Source organism: Dromaius novaehollandiae, chromosome 1 (assembly GCF_036370855.1).
Source record: "Dromaius novaehollandiae isolate bDroNov1 chromosome 1, bDroNov1.hap1, whole genome shotgun sequence".
NCBI lineage: Eukaryota > Metazoa > Chordata > Aves > Casuariiformes > Dromaiidae > Dromaius > Dromaius novaehollandiae.
The window spans coordinates 50,427,338-50,440,323 of NC_088098.1; the positions used below are offsets into that span (position 1 = coordinate 50,427,338).

At 48.8% G+C, this 12,986-nt stretch overlaps 1 long non-coding RNA gene across 1 annotated transcript; it reads left to right on the forward strand.

Moving 5' to 3' along the window:
* Positions 1 to 1,591: 1,591 nt before the first annotated feature.
* LOC135328523 (uncharacterized) lies at positions 1,592 to 4,120 on the forward strand. Its single transcript, XR_010389527.1, has 3 exons — positions 1,592 to 1,688; positions 2,680 to 2,795; positions 3,727 to 4,120. It is a non-coding gene; the product is annotated as an uncharacterized LOC135328523 (long non-coding RNA).
* Positions 4,121 to 12,986: the final 8,866 nt, after the last annotated feature.

The window sequence follows — 12,986 nt, forward strand, 5'->3', positions numbered from 1 at the left end:
CCTGCAATGCTTCAGGTTCATTTCCCCAGGACCACTTATGCCCTTTGCCCCGGATGAGCACGTGGTTACAAATAGGAAGAGGGACTGTACGCTCCTCTAGCTCTGTCTTTGACACAGGAGCACAGGAGCCAGAAACAGTACCTAAGGCCACTTCAGAGGGACATGTGGCCTAGCCCAGAGCCAAGGTCCCTTAGGTGTGATCATCTCCCTCCCTTAAAGTCAATATACCATCATGCCTGCAGGAGGTTTCTAAGGAAACTGTTGTTTGCTTTGCCTTCGCTGTGGTGAGAAGGGAAGCACACAGTGCTATGTTACAGGGAGTGCTTGCTCCTTCGCAGTCCCATTTTCTTTGTAAGGCTTTCTGAGCCACTGCGCACCTCAAGCAGAGGAGAGGCAGAGGCGCGGGGCAAGAGCTGCTGTTGCAGCAGGCTGCGGTAGGCCTTGTCCAGAAGCACAGGCATGTCTCCAGAGTCAGCCAGGGCCCTGTCTGGCTGAGGGGGTTATCTGATATGATCACTGACAAGTACATTTTAGGAGAAAGCAAAAGCTGTGGCTTGCAAAATGGGCACCTGGTTCTCTCGTGAATTATTCAGAAGCGGAAACTGAACACCAGGTCTCCAGCATACGGCAGCGCCTGGTGTCTCACCCTGAATGGTCTGCAATGGGGCCAAAAAGCTGGAAGCAGGAGTGTGAAGAGGGGCTAGCAGCACTGGGCGGAAAATGCAGGGTCAAGGGCAGGAAGAGACCCAGATACCATCCCTGACTCCAGCGCTGCTCCCCGTCCTGTGCTGGCAGAAAGCACATTTTCCTGGTGTCATCACACCGAGCGTGCACATCTTTGAACCTCAGAGATCCGGCTCCTCAGCGCTGCCCCCAAGGTGCCACCAAGCCACCGCGTTTCCCGTGCCTGGGAGGAGCCCGCGATGGGGAGCAGCCGCCGCAGGGGGAGGCGGGGCCGCGGCGCCCTGCTGCTCCGCAAGCGCCCGCCGGGTGCCGCCGTTGCTACGCGCGGCGCGGCGCCTCCCCGCGGACAGCGGCCGCCCCCGCGCAGCGCTGCGCGGAGGGGCGGGCGGCTGCGGCGCGGCTCGGCCCGGCGCGGGCTCTCCCCGGTGTCGCCCAGGTGTTGCCCCGGGGTACGCCCAGCGCCTGGCTTGCCTCCTCTGGAGAGGCCACCCCGGGGTCTTCTGCCTTTCGGGGAAGGAGCGCACCCAACAGTGAGGCGAAGCTTCCTGCTTGTAAGACAAGTCAAGGCTTTTAAATTTCCTTTGTGTCACATCAAAACCGACATGCTGTGTGCTTTGTTTTAATTGGGGGGGGGGGGTATAGATCCTCTCATGAGATAGTTAGAGCATCTCATTAAAATTTTAATACTAAAGCCGTAAAAAAAGTGATTTCATGGCCTTTCATTGAACTTTGGTAAAATTTGCAATTTTGTTCCCATGAAATGATTTAATTCATTTGACTCAGCATTTTCTAATAAAAACCCTTAAACTTTCCAGCCTAAAAAAGAAGCTCTTCCACTATGACATTCAGCTTGTTTATAAAGCAACACAGAAGGCCTGTCTGTGAACTCATTTTATTTTAGGCACTGTTTGGTTTGATTTCAACAAGCCTCTTCCTAACTGACAGCACTTCAGCTGCTGGAGAGAAATGACTGCCCAGGGAGACTTTTGCACAGATGCGATGAGGTGAGAAAGGAAGGAGGCTCAGTTTTTCCCCAAACCCTGGGCCACAGTCTCTTGCTGTTTCCCAAGGCTATGGGAGACAGGTAGCCCTCCCGACTGGAGGCTGCCAAGCTCTCAGGCCTGCCTAGGTGGGACTGTGCCGGTTCAGCAGGAGAAGAGGTCCCAGCCACAGAGCAGTGATGGTTGACAATGGCATGGGCAGGACAATGTTGTTACACAAAGAAATGTCACATAGGTAACACTGAGATGTAGCTGACTGCTCTCAAGAGCTCCAATGAACGGCCCATGTCCCTTTTCCCCCCTCCCCACGACCACTGTCAGCACTACAAGGCAGGACTGTGATGCACTCCCCCTTTTTACACCCAGACCTTTGGGTGTCAGGTGGTAAAGGATTTGTGTGAGGTGAGACCTCAGCAGGGACAGAATTGAACACCCACTTCCTGAGCACAGAGCCCCTCACAAATAGGGGTTAATGGCTTCTGCAAGGGTGTGTGTGCTGTTTTGAAGGGAAGAGGGCATCAAAGTGTATGGGCTCATCTGCTCAGCTCCTATCGAGTGGTCTAGGGAGAAGCTGAAGGGATAGCATTTTTCCATCATGTCAGACCTTCCTTGGGGTTTTTAGCAACACGGTAAAGTATCGGATTGTGAGATGGGAATGTGCTGGGCCAGGGTACGCTCAGGCACATGTGATCATGCCTGCTCCAGAGCAGAGTCTCAACCTGCAGCACAGGCAGCTCTTCTACTGCCACTGTCCAGAGAAACGGCTAGTCTGGACTGGAAAACAGTCCCACTCCAGCCACGATCTGGAAAACTTTCTTGCTGAGATATTTTCACTACTCCTTGTACATCTCTTACATGCAGTAGTGAGTGGGGAAAAGGCCAGCTCCACATCTGGACCTTTCTTGGCAGCACCAGTTTCGGAGTCTATTTGTAACAGCCATGCAGCAAGCTCATGACTTTGGTATATACAATCATTTGTGCTTCTTTTAAACAGTCTGAGATGTGTTTTCAATCTGGGCAACACAGAGCTGGACCCAAGAGGTGGATCTGAAAGACAAGATTTCAGCCAGGAAGGATGGAGGCTACTGGAGGAGAACCACAGCCAGAAAGGTGCAGGATGTTTCAGTTGCTGAGCCGCAACTGCAAACTCGGTGTTAACTTCTTGGGACAAGGAAAAGCACTTTTCAGTCCCTCAGAGGCCCTTAAAGAGTGCTCAGCACTTGTTCAGCGCTGGCCTGCTCTGCTGCAGCAGCTGAACAAGTCATTTAACCTCCCCTAGTCTCTGTTTCTGATGGGTCTGACTCAAAGATGGTGGTGGGGACCATTTCCTCTGTCTTTTACTGCTTAGGCTGCAAATTCTCCAAGGCACAGACTGTTGCTAGGCTCCTATGAGGAGTGTGGGGGGTTGTTATAAGACTTCTTCAACTGAGCTAGGCTCCTGCTGCCCTGGCACTTGCCTGCACAGCTCTCACAGTGCCTCGCTGCTGGGCTTACCCCTCCCTGCTGCCCCAGCTACTCGTCTTAGGAGGAAATTAGCTCCACAGACCAACAGTACTTTAATATATTCATTGAAAGACAAGATAAACCCTGCCCTGTGTGAGGCACTGAAAGCTGGAACATTCTCAGTTTTCTTGTCATATCAGGCTGCTGCTCTATGGTCTTCAGGACCAGATGGGGGCACTGCAAGATACTTGCACCATCAGTTTAATCTAGATCCGGTGTGGACACATGCTCCCATTTCTGCAGAGTTACCCAGAATATGTAACAGTAGCTTATGAAACATTTTTTAACCTATTTAAAGTGTTAGAGTGAGTTCACACCAGATCAGTGCTTTGTATCTTGTGGCCTTGCACTTTCAATCCAACAGGAGAAGTCCTAAAGCCAAATTTATCATGCAGCCAACGCTGGCTCTAGCTACAAGCAATTCTTTCTAAATCTTGGAAACAAGTGAGGTGGGAGGAGGGAGAAAGTCTTCCCTCTGCAAGTTTCATTATACATCTGCCTGATTTGAATATCATCTGTCTTTATTGTCTGGTTATAGTCTCCAAAACTGGAAGAAACTTTCTCTACACTGAATGAATGGGAAAATGCTGAAAGAAGCTGTGTGCTCCTTTAAAGGATCCAAAGAGAGAAAACCACTGACACCATCTCTCCTGATTTTTCATTCACAGTGCACTCTTCAAACGCAATCAGTTTTGGGGGCATGTTCTGCCTCCGACTGTGCATACAGTGCTCTCATTGAAGTCAATGGAAGCATTATGATACATTTGAAGAGAGAATCTGGGACAAAAAGTCAAGTTCTTGCTGGTAAAATCAATGACAGAAGTTTCTTTGGCTTCGGTTCTTGCCTTAAAGGCATCTGTGTATCTAAGGCTGGAAAGAATCTTTTTATGGATATATGTGTCTTAGCAACATCCTAAGAAATAAAAACATTAACTTTGATTACTTTTTATATGGGGAGTTTGGAAACATTATCTTGCCCTGTCCTTAGCAGCTATGTTTGCCCCCGCTGCCTCAAACTCTGTTCTGTTCGAGGGATGGGAGATGATTATTTGCAACGATGTGTTTTGATGGGATCATCATAATACATACAGACAAGGTGCTGGACTTGAATTTATATTGGCAACCTCAGATCTGGCATTTAGTAGTGCTTCAATTGTATTTTTGATCTGGCTATTGTGTTGCTAAGATTCCTCCATAATATCTTTTATGTGCTTATCCTTCCCACGTACGCATGGCCTGGGCCTGTGACTGAGCGCACGGCTCACTGTTACTCCAGCAGTGGTGGTGACCAGTCCCAACCAACAAATAAACCGTCTAACCTGGGACCAGGGCTAATGACAGCACTGAGTTTCTGGTTTCTTTTTCATTTTCCCTTAGGATTAGCTGTTATCATTAAACAGTGAAAGATCTCGATACTAAAACTGCTTCAATCTCTTGGTATGGGTGAAGCAGAGACGGAGCCCAGCAGAACAGCAGGGAGCCAGGCAGGGCAAGCACGTGTCCCTGCTTCTGTCACCCCCTCCAAAGTCATAGGTGACACGGATCTCGAGTGACTTCAGCCACCTTCTGCGGTCCCTTAGGGCGCGGTGCCTGCTTCTCCGCCACTCCGCACCGTGACTCTGGACACTGTCGCAGCAGAAAAGCATTGGTCCTTGTCACACTCCTATCCTTATGAACCCCCTTACCTGCAGAGAACTGAACACCTTCTTGCATAACTAGCTTCACCACAGAGAGAGGACTAACCAGGCATGGGACAGCTCTGCTGGTGGGCAGCATCCTTATGCAGAAGGGGTGCTACCATCAAGGGGACATCCGTTGGTTTTAGGCCCTCCTGCAGGAGGATGCCCTTTCAGTTGGCACTGTTCATTTGCTGGAGTATGACTCGCCATAGGAAGACAAGGGGAGGGCCAAGACGCTGGGGAGCAGGGGGCAGCGGGTACTTTCACAGAGTGAAACAAGGGGATGTTTGGGTTAGGCCTCCACATCCGGACAGGCCTGTTCTCCCTGGCAATGACTGCCCAAACATGGAAACCAGGCTGCAGCCCACGCTAGCAGCTGGACTCCAAGCTCTCTGCGGACTCTCTGCCCCGGCCCTGATGACTGGCTCTCTCCTCTCCTGCTAGCTAGATGAAGCAAGCATAGGTCTGCCAGAAAAAGCTGCATGCATACCACTTCTGCTGTGTAAAAGCAGCCAGCAGCTGCTTGCTGCAGAGATTTCGTAAGAGGGAGGAAGCTGTGGGTCAGAGGCCCTTGGTCAAGGCTGTCTCTGGCTGCAGCTCTGCCTGGGAAATGCTCCTGTCCCCTGTCCCGCAGGCTAGCTCGGCTCTGCAGCCCTGAACAGAGACTGGGAGACGGGAGTATCTCCCAGGCAGGCAGCACAATCTCCTCCAGGCTGACACAGGAGTGTCTCAGCAAGGCAGGACAGCCGAGATGCAGCTCTCCACACACCCTGATCACCCACCCTCCCACAGCACCACAGCCTCCTGCTTGGCCTCCAGCTGGTACCCCAGCCAGGGGGAAGAAAAAGCGAGGTGGGACGTACGTCTGTCACCTTGTCCTGGCAGTGAGCGTTCATCCTGTGCAGCTTTCTCTGAGCATTCGTAGCACTGACTTTCCTGGCTCAGCTCTGTCCGTCCCTGCAGATAAATTCCCAGATGCACTGTGAACTTGCTGTGCTTCCTAAAGGTCTGTAGAATTAGGGCACTATTTACTTTTGGCTAACAATGGGCATTGAATGGCATGAAAGAAATACATTCCTCAGCTCCATCATTATCTGGGACCAAAATAACAGATAAAAGAAGAAAATCAGTGGGAGTTATCATTATGTAGAGTTGCCATGGAAATAACATGAGAGAACTTGGAGAAGAGCTAGTGCACCATGTCTCCAGGAGGGCATAAATCCCCCTGCTAGCCTCACTCCCTTTTTATCATATTAAGAGGCGATATTTCCTGCAAGAGTTGGGAAAACATGAAACCACAGTCCTGACATTTTTTTTGTAACCCTTGATTGATATTTCTGGCCAAGACCTCCTTCACCCCTCAAGAAGTAGAAATGTGAACATTAGAGCTATTGGAAAGTTGTCCTGGAAACCATTTGATAATTTCAGTAAGATGGTAAGAGGGATGTACATATTCCCAGAAAATATTTATTGACCTGTTTGAAATCATCTGAGAAAACTGAAAAAAAAAAACCCTTAAAATGTACTATTTTAAGACCTTTTATCAAAGGTTGCGCTAACACCACCAAACCAATGCTTGCGGTGGGGTCAGCACACCTGGACTCACTGTCCTTGTCCCCAGTGCCTTTTCACAGTGCACTGGTCCACCAGGCTGTGATGATTGGAAGATGCAGCAGTGACACAGCTATGTGTGCGTGGGGGAGGCCTCTGACATTTGCATTTCTAATTGTTACAGAAAATTCTTACAGTTGTCTAAGGTGTTACAAGCAACAGGGATTGTTCCTTAGAACGAAACTTGTATGATAAGCTCCTGATGACTGTTTTGTCTGTTTGCTCCACATCAATTTAGGATAAAATTATAAACATAATTTTATAAATTCTATTTATAAAACTGAATACATATGCATATTTTGTGACAAAATGGATCCATTTTTACCCCTATGAAATGACATCTCCCAAACACTGAATAATTCCAAAGGGGTTATTTTTATGGCACTTGGTGTTAATTTGTTGCTGAGTAGCAGCTCCCTGTCTATAGCCATGGGAATAGACATCATTTTTAGTCTCTCATAATTTAGTGCTGGATTTGTTCCAGAAGAGTTTGTCATAACGGTGGGCTGTGCAGTGGCTATTTATGATACATGGATTTGCGGATTATGGGATAAAACACTGTGGAAAATAATTGCATTTATCTTTGCATCAGAACTATCTGGAGATACCCCTTTTAGTCCCCTTCCTGCATCTCCCAGGACAGGGAGCTGCAGTCACGAGCAAACTCTCTGGCTGTTCCCAGGCCAGTCTCCTCATCTCCTCAGTATGCCTGGTTATATCTTGTTGTTGTCAATAAAGTTATCTGAAAGCAGCTGCCTCCAACATTTCTTCAGAATTTTTATTTTCATGTATTTTTTTCCAGGGAAAGGGAAACCTTCAGAGACTATTCAAATGCTACTGCCTTACCATTAGAAGTGGGAGTAACTTGAAAGGTGAAATAAAAATCCCTGTTGGTGTCTATGCATTTTTTGCTATATTCTGTAAAATCTGGGCTTCCATTAAAAATGAATGAATTTTCAATAGCCAAAAACTAAATCACATACTCTAGAAAAAACTTGCATTTTTTTCTCTTTTTTTTTCCCAAAGATAACACCATCACAATATAAATTAACTCCCGCTTCCTGTTTAATCAGCTCTGTGGAGAGCTGTTTCCAGCCAAATGACTCCTCTGGTTCAAGATCTGGGGGGCATTCCCAGGGCTAGACAGGTCTCCTGGGGACCTTTAGGAAACTGATACTGCCCATGCCTCTGGCATACATTGGAGGAGCGAAACTAAGGGCACACGGCAGCTGCGGTGGAGAGCAGTGCCACCACCATGCCCAGAGCAACAGGTGAGACAAGGCTGAGAGTGAGAGCTGCCGTGCACCAGCAGCCAAAAAATACACTAGGGAGAAAGAAAAGCACATCTGGGCACCCCTGGCTGCTTTTTCCAGCTGTTTGTTGGCCTCACAGAAGGGATGATGTCCCGCTGCAAACCCTGCCTGCCCATTCAGATGAAGAAAGCACTCCAAAATCTGCAGGACTGACTCGATTGTTTTGAAATCGACTGGGCAGGTTCCCAACGGGAGGGTGTTTGAGGCCAGATTCCCAAGACGCAATATCTCATAAAGTCAGCATTTCCATTTTTCCCCTCCCTGGGGTGGGGAGGGGTGCTCAGGGCTGCTCTCTGTGGCTCAGGATTTATCCCCTCCCGGGATGCAGCGCAGAGGATGTTCTCAGAGGAAGAGCACTGCTCCCTGCAAAAGCGTATACCAAAGGCTTGAGCGAAGCAGATGGAGACATGGCAGGAGCAAAATGAGTACTCCTGGGGATTTCCAGGGAGATCTTTGCTCCCCAGACCCCAGTGCAGGGAGGAGACGAGGTCTGGCTCCTGCACGCAATCTTTGCGACACAGCCAAGGGCCAGCCTGACTGGAGGCTAAACTGCTGCCTCGGAGACATGCACAGGGCAAGGGGGGGGGGCAGAAAGTAAGGAGCAACTTCTGGCCTGCTGGTGGGTTAACAGGGTAGAAAGCAGGGCTGGAGAAGCTGGGAGGCAGCTCTGGTTCTTCCTATATGTCTAACTGTGCTGCAGTCATCCCTTACTGGAGGGGATTTGGCTCTCTCCCCGTCCCCAACTATGTCTGCCAGGGCAGGGGGCCAGCAAGCAAGTTATGGGGCACGCAAGGCATTACATTCAACCAGCCAACTCTCATGCTACCCCTTCCCCTGAGACAACATGATCCTCACACCAGGGCCTCCACCCTCTCCTGCCTATATCTGCACACAATTTTCTTTCCCCCTCCAGCCTGGCTTTCTCATGCCAGAGTACTGGTGTGCAGGTGGAAACAAGGCTTTGGAAAATAAGAGCAAAGCTTTTACATGGATTTAATCACCCCACATAACACTGTTGCAGTAACTAGTCTCCACTACCACTCTTGGGTACCTTGGTTAAACAACACTACAGTTTGTAGAAAGGATTTCAACTAGCAAGCCCATTTTGATTTTGAAAAATGCTTCCTTACGAAGCTGAGTCATAGAGAGGATTGAGAAATTCTGTAACCTGTGATTAAAGAGCTAGAGAGATATGCCAGTAGAAAAGTCTGTCCAAACTTGTCACACTGTGCACTATCTTTTGTTTCAATACTTTGCCTTAGGTGAAAGTTCATGTTTGTATCTTGGCCTTATAATCCTGAGTATGATGCATTTCAAATTTCGGATCCTCTTGTCTCTTACTAACAGCAACAGTTAACAGTTAATTCTGCTGATCTTGCACTTTGTCAGTAGTGTGGAAAGTTGACCGAACTTTTTGTCTAATGGCAAAAGACACTTCAATAGCTTCTTCAGACTCCAATTAGGAAAGATCTTAATTTAAACACTAGGGATATTGTAAATCTGGGGCTGAACTGGAAAGCTCTGGAAAAATACTCAAGGGAGAATATTTCCCATGGCAATGCTTTTCTGTTTGTTCTTGGGAGAAGAATGTGATGAAGAAGACATTTCCCCAGCTGCCCACCACACGTAGACCCAAGCACCAACCTGCACCACCCAGTGCTGCCAGGCACTCTCCAAGTACTCACCAGGCCCAAACCTACATAGCCTACAACCTCAGGCACAGGCAGGATGGTGCAGCTGCCTGCCTGGAACGGGGACCAGGATCTGCTGTCCCAGTACAGTGACCTCAGGTGCCAGCTAACACTGCTAGCATCACACTGCACACCAAGCACCCAGCGAGCCATGGGACAGGTCAGGGCCCTGCAACACATAGCTGAGAACCTGCTTTTCCAGCCCTGTTGCCCCTTGATGGCCTCACAGCTCCAGGGCTTCTCTGTTGCTTCTTTATCCCTCAAGGCAATTGGGGCTGGTCAGGGGATTACAGGTTAAGCTGCCCAGCTGTGTCAGCTCATGGGCTTTTGGAGGGGGGGGGAAGGACCATGGTGCTTGTAAATCCATACTGCAGGCCAGGCTGCAGAGGGATGTAAGGCAGCAGGCACTGGCCTGAATTCTGTGCTGGGTGCATGGCACTGAATTGATCTCTAGGCATGAGGATCCTCCAAGATATAAATCCGTGGTGCCTTGGGATGTGGTTTCTGGGACATTTCACTTCCATTTGTACTTTTGAAAAAAAATCTCCACCTAAATTTCAGGTACCTGAAGCCAGTCCTCTCATGTGGATTGCGCAGCGGATGTAGCTGAGGCTGCCCTGGGGCCTTGGGCTTCTGATCAGTCAGACCCCAAACCCAGTCGAAGACTAGCGTGGCTCCTTCCAGCTCCTACACTCAAGTATCTTCACACAGAAATTGGAGGATGGATGGAGATGGGGGGAGGGGGGGTGGCATGCCCTCAGTTCCCACGTGGGCATGGATTCAGGATGTGGACTTAGACAAACACCCCCTGGAAATCAAGCCAGCATCTGCACTGGCCCATCTCCTGCAGCAGCTCCAATGGAGGACTAGGAAACGAGCATCTGCCATGACTGAAACCTGCCTTGCACAACAGCCTCTGTTGAGAGGGAAGCAGAAAGATTATGACTGAGCTGATAAAACCAGCCTGCTGTTGGCGTAGGCACTGAGCAGAGACGAAGTAGTGGAAATGTTTCATCCATTACTGTCAGAGAAGTCACTTTTACCACTGATCCTGTTCTGATAAATCAAGTTGCCAAGCAGCTTTATAGAGGCGTTATACATCCAAGGCTACTTATGGTCCCATTAAAAGAGATGCATTTCTTTTTTAGCTCAGTGTGGCTGAAATGCTGTCACAGAAGAATGAGAGTCTCTGTTTAGAGTGCTATTGTAAAAAGAGGTATTATTGTAATTATAGCAAGAGGGACGATGTGAGCTAGGAGCCATCATCTTCTTCTCCTGTCTCATTGCCTTCAGGCAGCCTTGCAAAGCTGCAAATTTGCTACTACAGGCATAAGAGCTGCTCATGCACCCTTTGCCATGGTGACTCATGAGAATGGGGAAATAATGATGCTACTTCCCCATTCACCATAAATCACCCATCCCCTCAAAGTGACTAGAGTACTGTAAGTCTGCTCAGATTTATATGGATAACTTAACCAATTAGCTCTTTTATAAAGGCTGTCTTCTTCTTAATGCAATGTTAGATATATTTAGGCATATGCCTACAACAGAAAGTCTTTCTTTCGGAAGCTAACAAAGCTCCGACTCTAGCAGACTTAAAACCTTGCTCTGGAAATGTTCGTAATGCGGCTATGTTTGCATTAGCAATTTACTTTGTGACAACAGAAGGCGATCAGCAGATCAAAGCAATGGGTGTTGAGGCCCCTACACCTACACTACATATATACACATATATATTTATTTATTTACATTTATACGTGGTTTGGGAGTTCAGGCTAGAGTGAGCCTGCTCTGCTGGACCCACCAGCCCCACCACAAACGTTGGCTCAAAGCTGCTCAGTCCCTCCTGCTGGCTCCGGCACACCAGCGCATGTGAAACCTGTAGGGAGCACAGCACCTGGTGTCTAGTCTGTGAGCACCGAATCTGCCCAGCAAAGTCAACCAACGCACACTAACCAGGGCCAGACAGGGGATTCACTTCGAAATCACTCCTGCTCCTAACTGCAATGGTAACACCATTGCACCAGCAAGTGCCACTGCTGGAGCCAGCAGGAAAACTCTCACCAGGTACATTACAAAGCAGGAGGCCAGCTTAGGAAGCTGCTGGCTAAATCTGGCATGGCTAAATCTAATGGTTAAATTTGCCTCTGTTTAAATGCAGCCCTTCCTATGGCTGGCCATCCTGCTGTCACACTGCTGCTCCGCACCTAGCGGGGACATGCTCAGCCACTGTGGCAATCCCTGCCACACGCCTCACTGAAACCCCACAGGGTTCGTTTATCACCACTAATTTGAGAGGGAAGGAAGGAAAGTACTTCTGCAGCAGGGGCTGAGCGCTGAAGAGGAGAAACATCAGAGCAGCTATCAATTAATTAGCAGGAAGCCTCTCCTTTCTTTAAAGCACAGAGCTATTCGCACTTTGGCTACCCCCATGCAGCCCAGGATGCAGCAAAGCCAGCCGAGGAGCACGTAGCTCTTCCCAGCTGTGTGGAGGAGGCCAAAGGCCTTCACTCACGCACTCCTGCTCCCAGTGCCCCGCAAGGCAGCTGCAGACAAGGCTGAAGTGCCTAAGCCAAGAGAAACAGCCTTCTTCCCATTTCCCTCCATTATCTTCTTAGATCCAGACACAATAGTTAACACTGGGACTCCCTGCTGAACATCAGAAAAGCATTAAAATGTCTCCATTTCAGTGTTTGCTTGTGACCCTGCATAAGAACAAAGGAGAAGAAAGGAAATCTTTAGGCAATGTGCCACACTACTATCCCTTGGAGAACAAATACCAGAGGGGGCAGAGAACCTCCTGAGGCTTTTTTTTTACATCGATTCAAGAGCAAATTGCATGGGATGAAACTGCTCTAACCATGGTGGCCTTGGGTCAAAACCCAGAGCACGTTTCTGACTCGCTTGCACTTTGCCCTAGCAAAATGACTGAAGCAAAATGAGGACACTAGGGACGCTCTAATGCCAAAAAAAAGAGGCTGGCTACCCAAAGTGACATCCACAGCGATGGAGGTGTATCAGAAAGGTGGCTGACCCAGCTGCCTGCTGGAAACCCTCAGCCAAAGAGCATTTCTACCCTCGTGCAAGCACACAGCAGGCCTGGGGTCAGGGAGCTAGAGGAAGCTGCATCAGGGACAGGTGGTGAGGGCTTGGCATTTCATCCTGCAGAGAATGAAAGGATGCCATGGACAGTTAGTTTGCCTGCTCTAAAAACCAACTGGACAAACACATGGGATAAAGTCTATCAACGCTAGTAAACACAACAACAAAAATCCCTGAGCCACATGTACTAGATGCTGGGGGAATATTTGCAGGAGATATCAGTACACAGTTGCCCTGATGTCGCAATATGAGGTGCCCACTAATGTCCATCACCGTCAGCAGGACACTGAGCTAGGTGGATCTTGAATGTGACAATAAGGCTACCATTTTGGGGCAGCAGATCATGCTGAAAATCACAATCTATTAATATATGCCTAAACACTGTTTGTGAATCCCAAAACA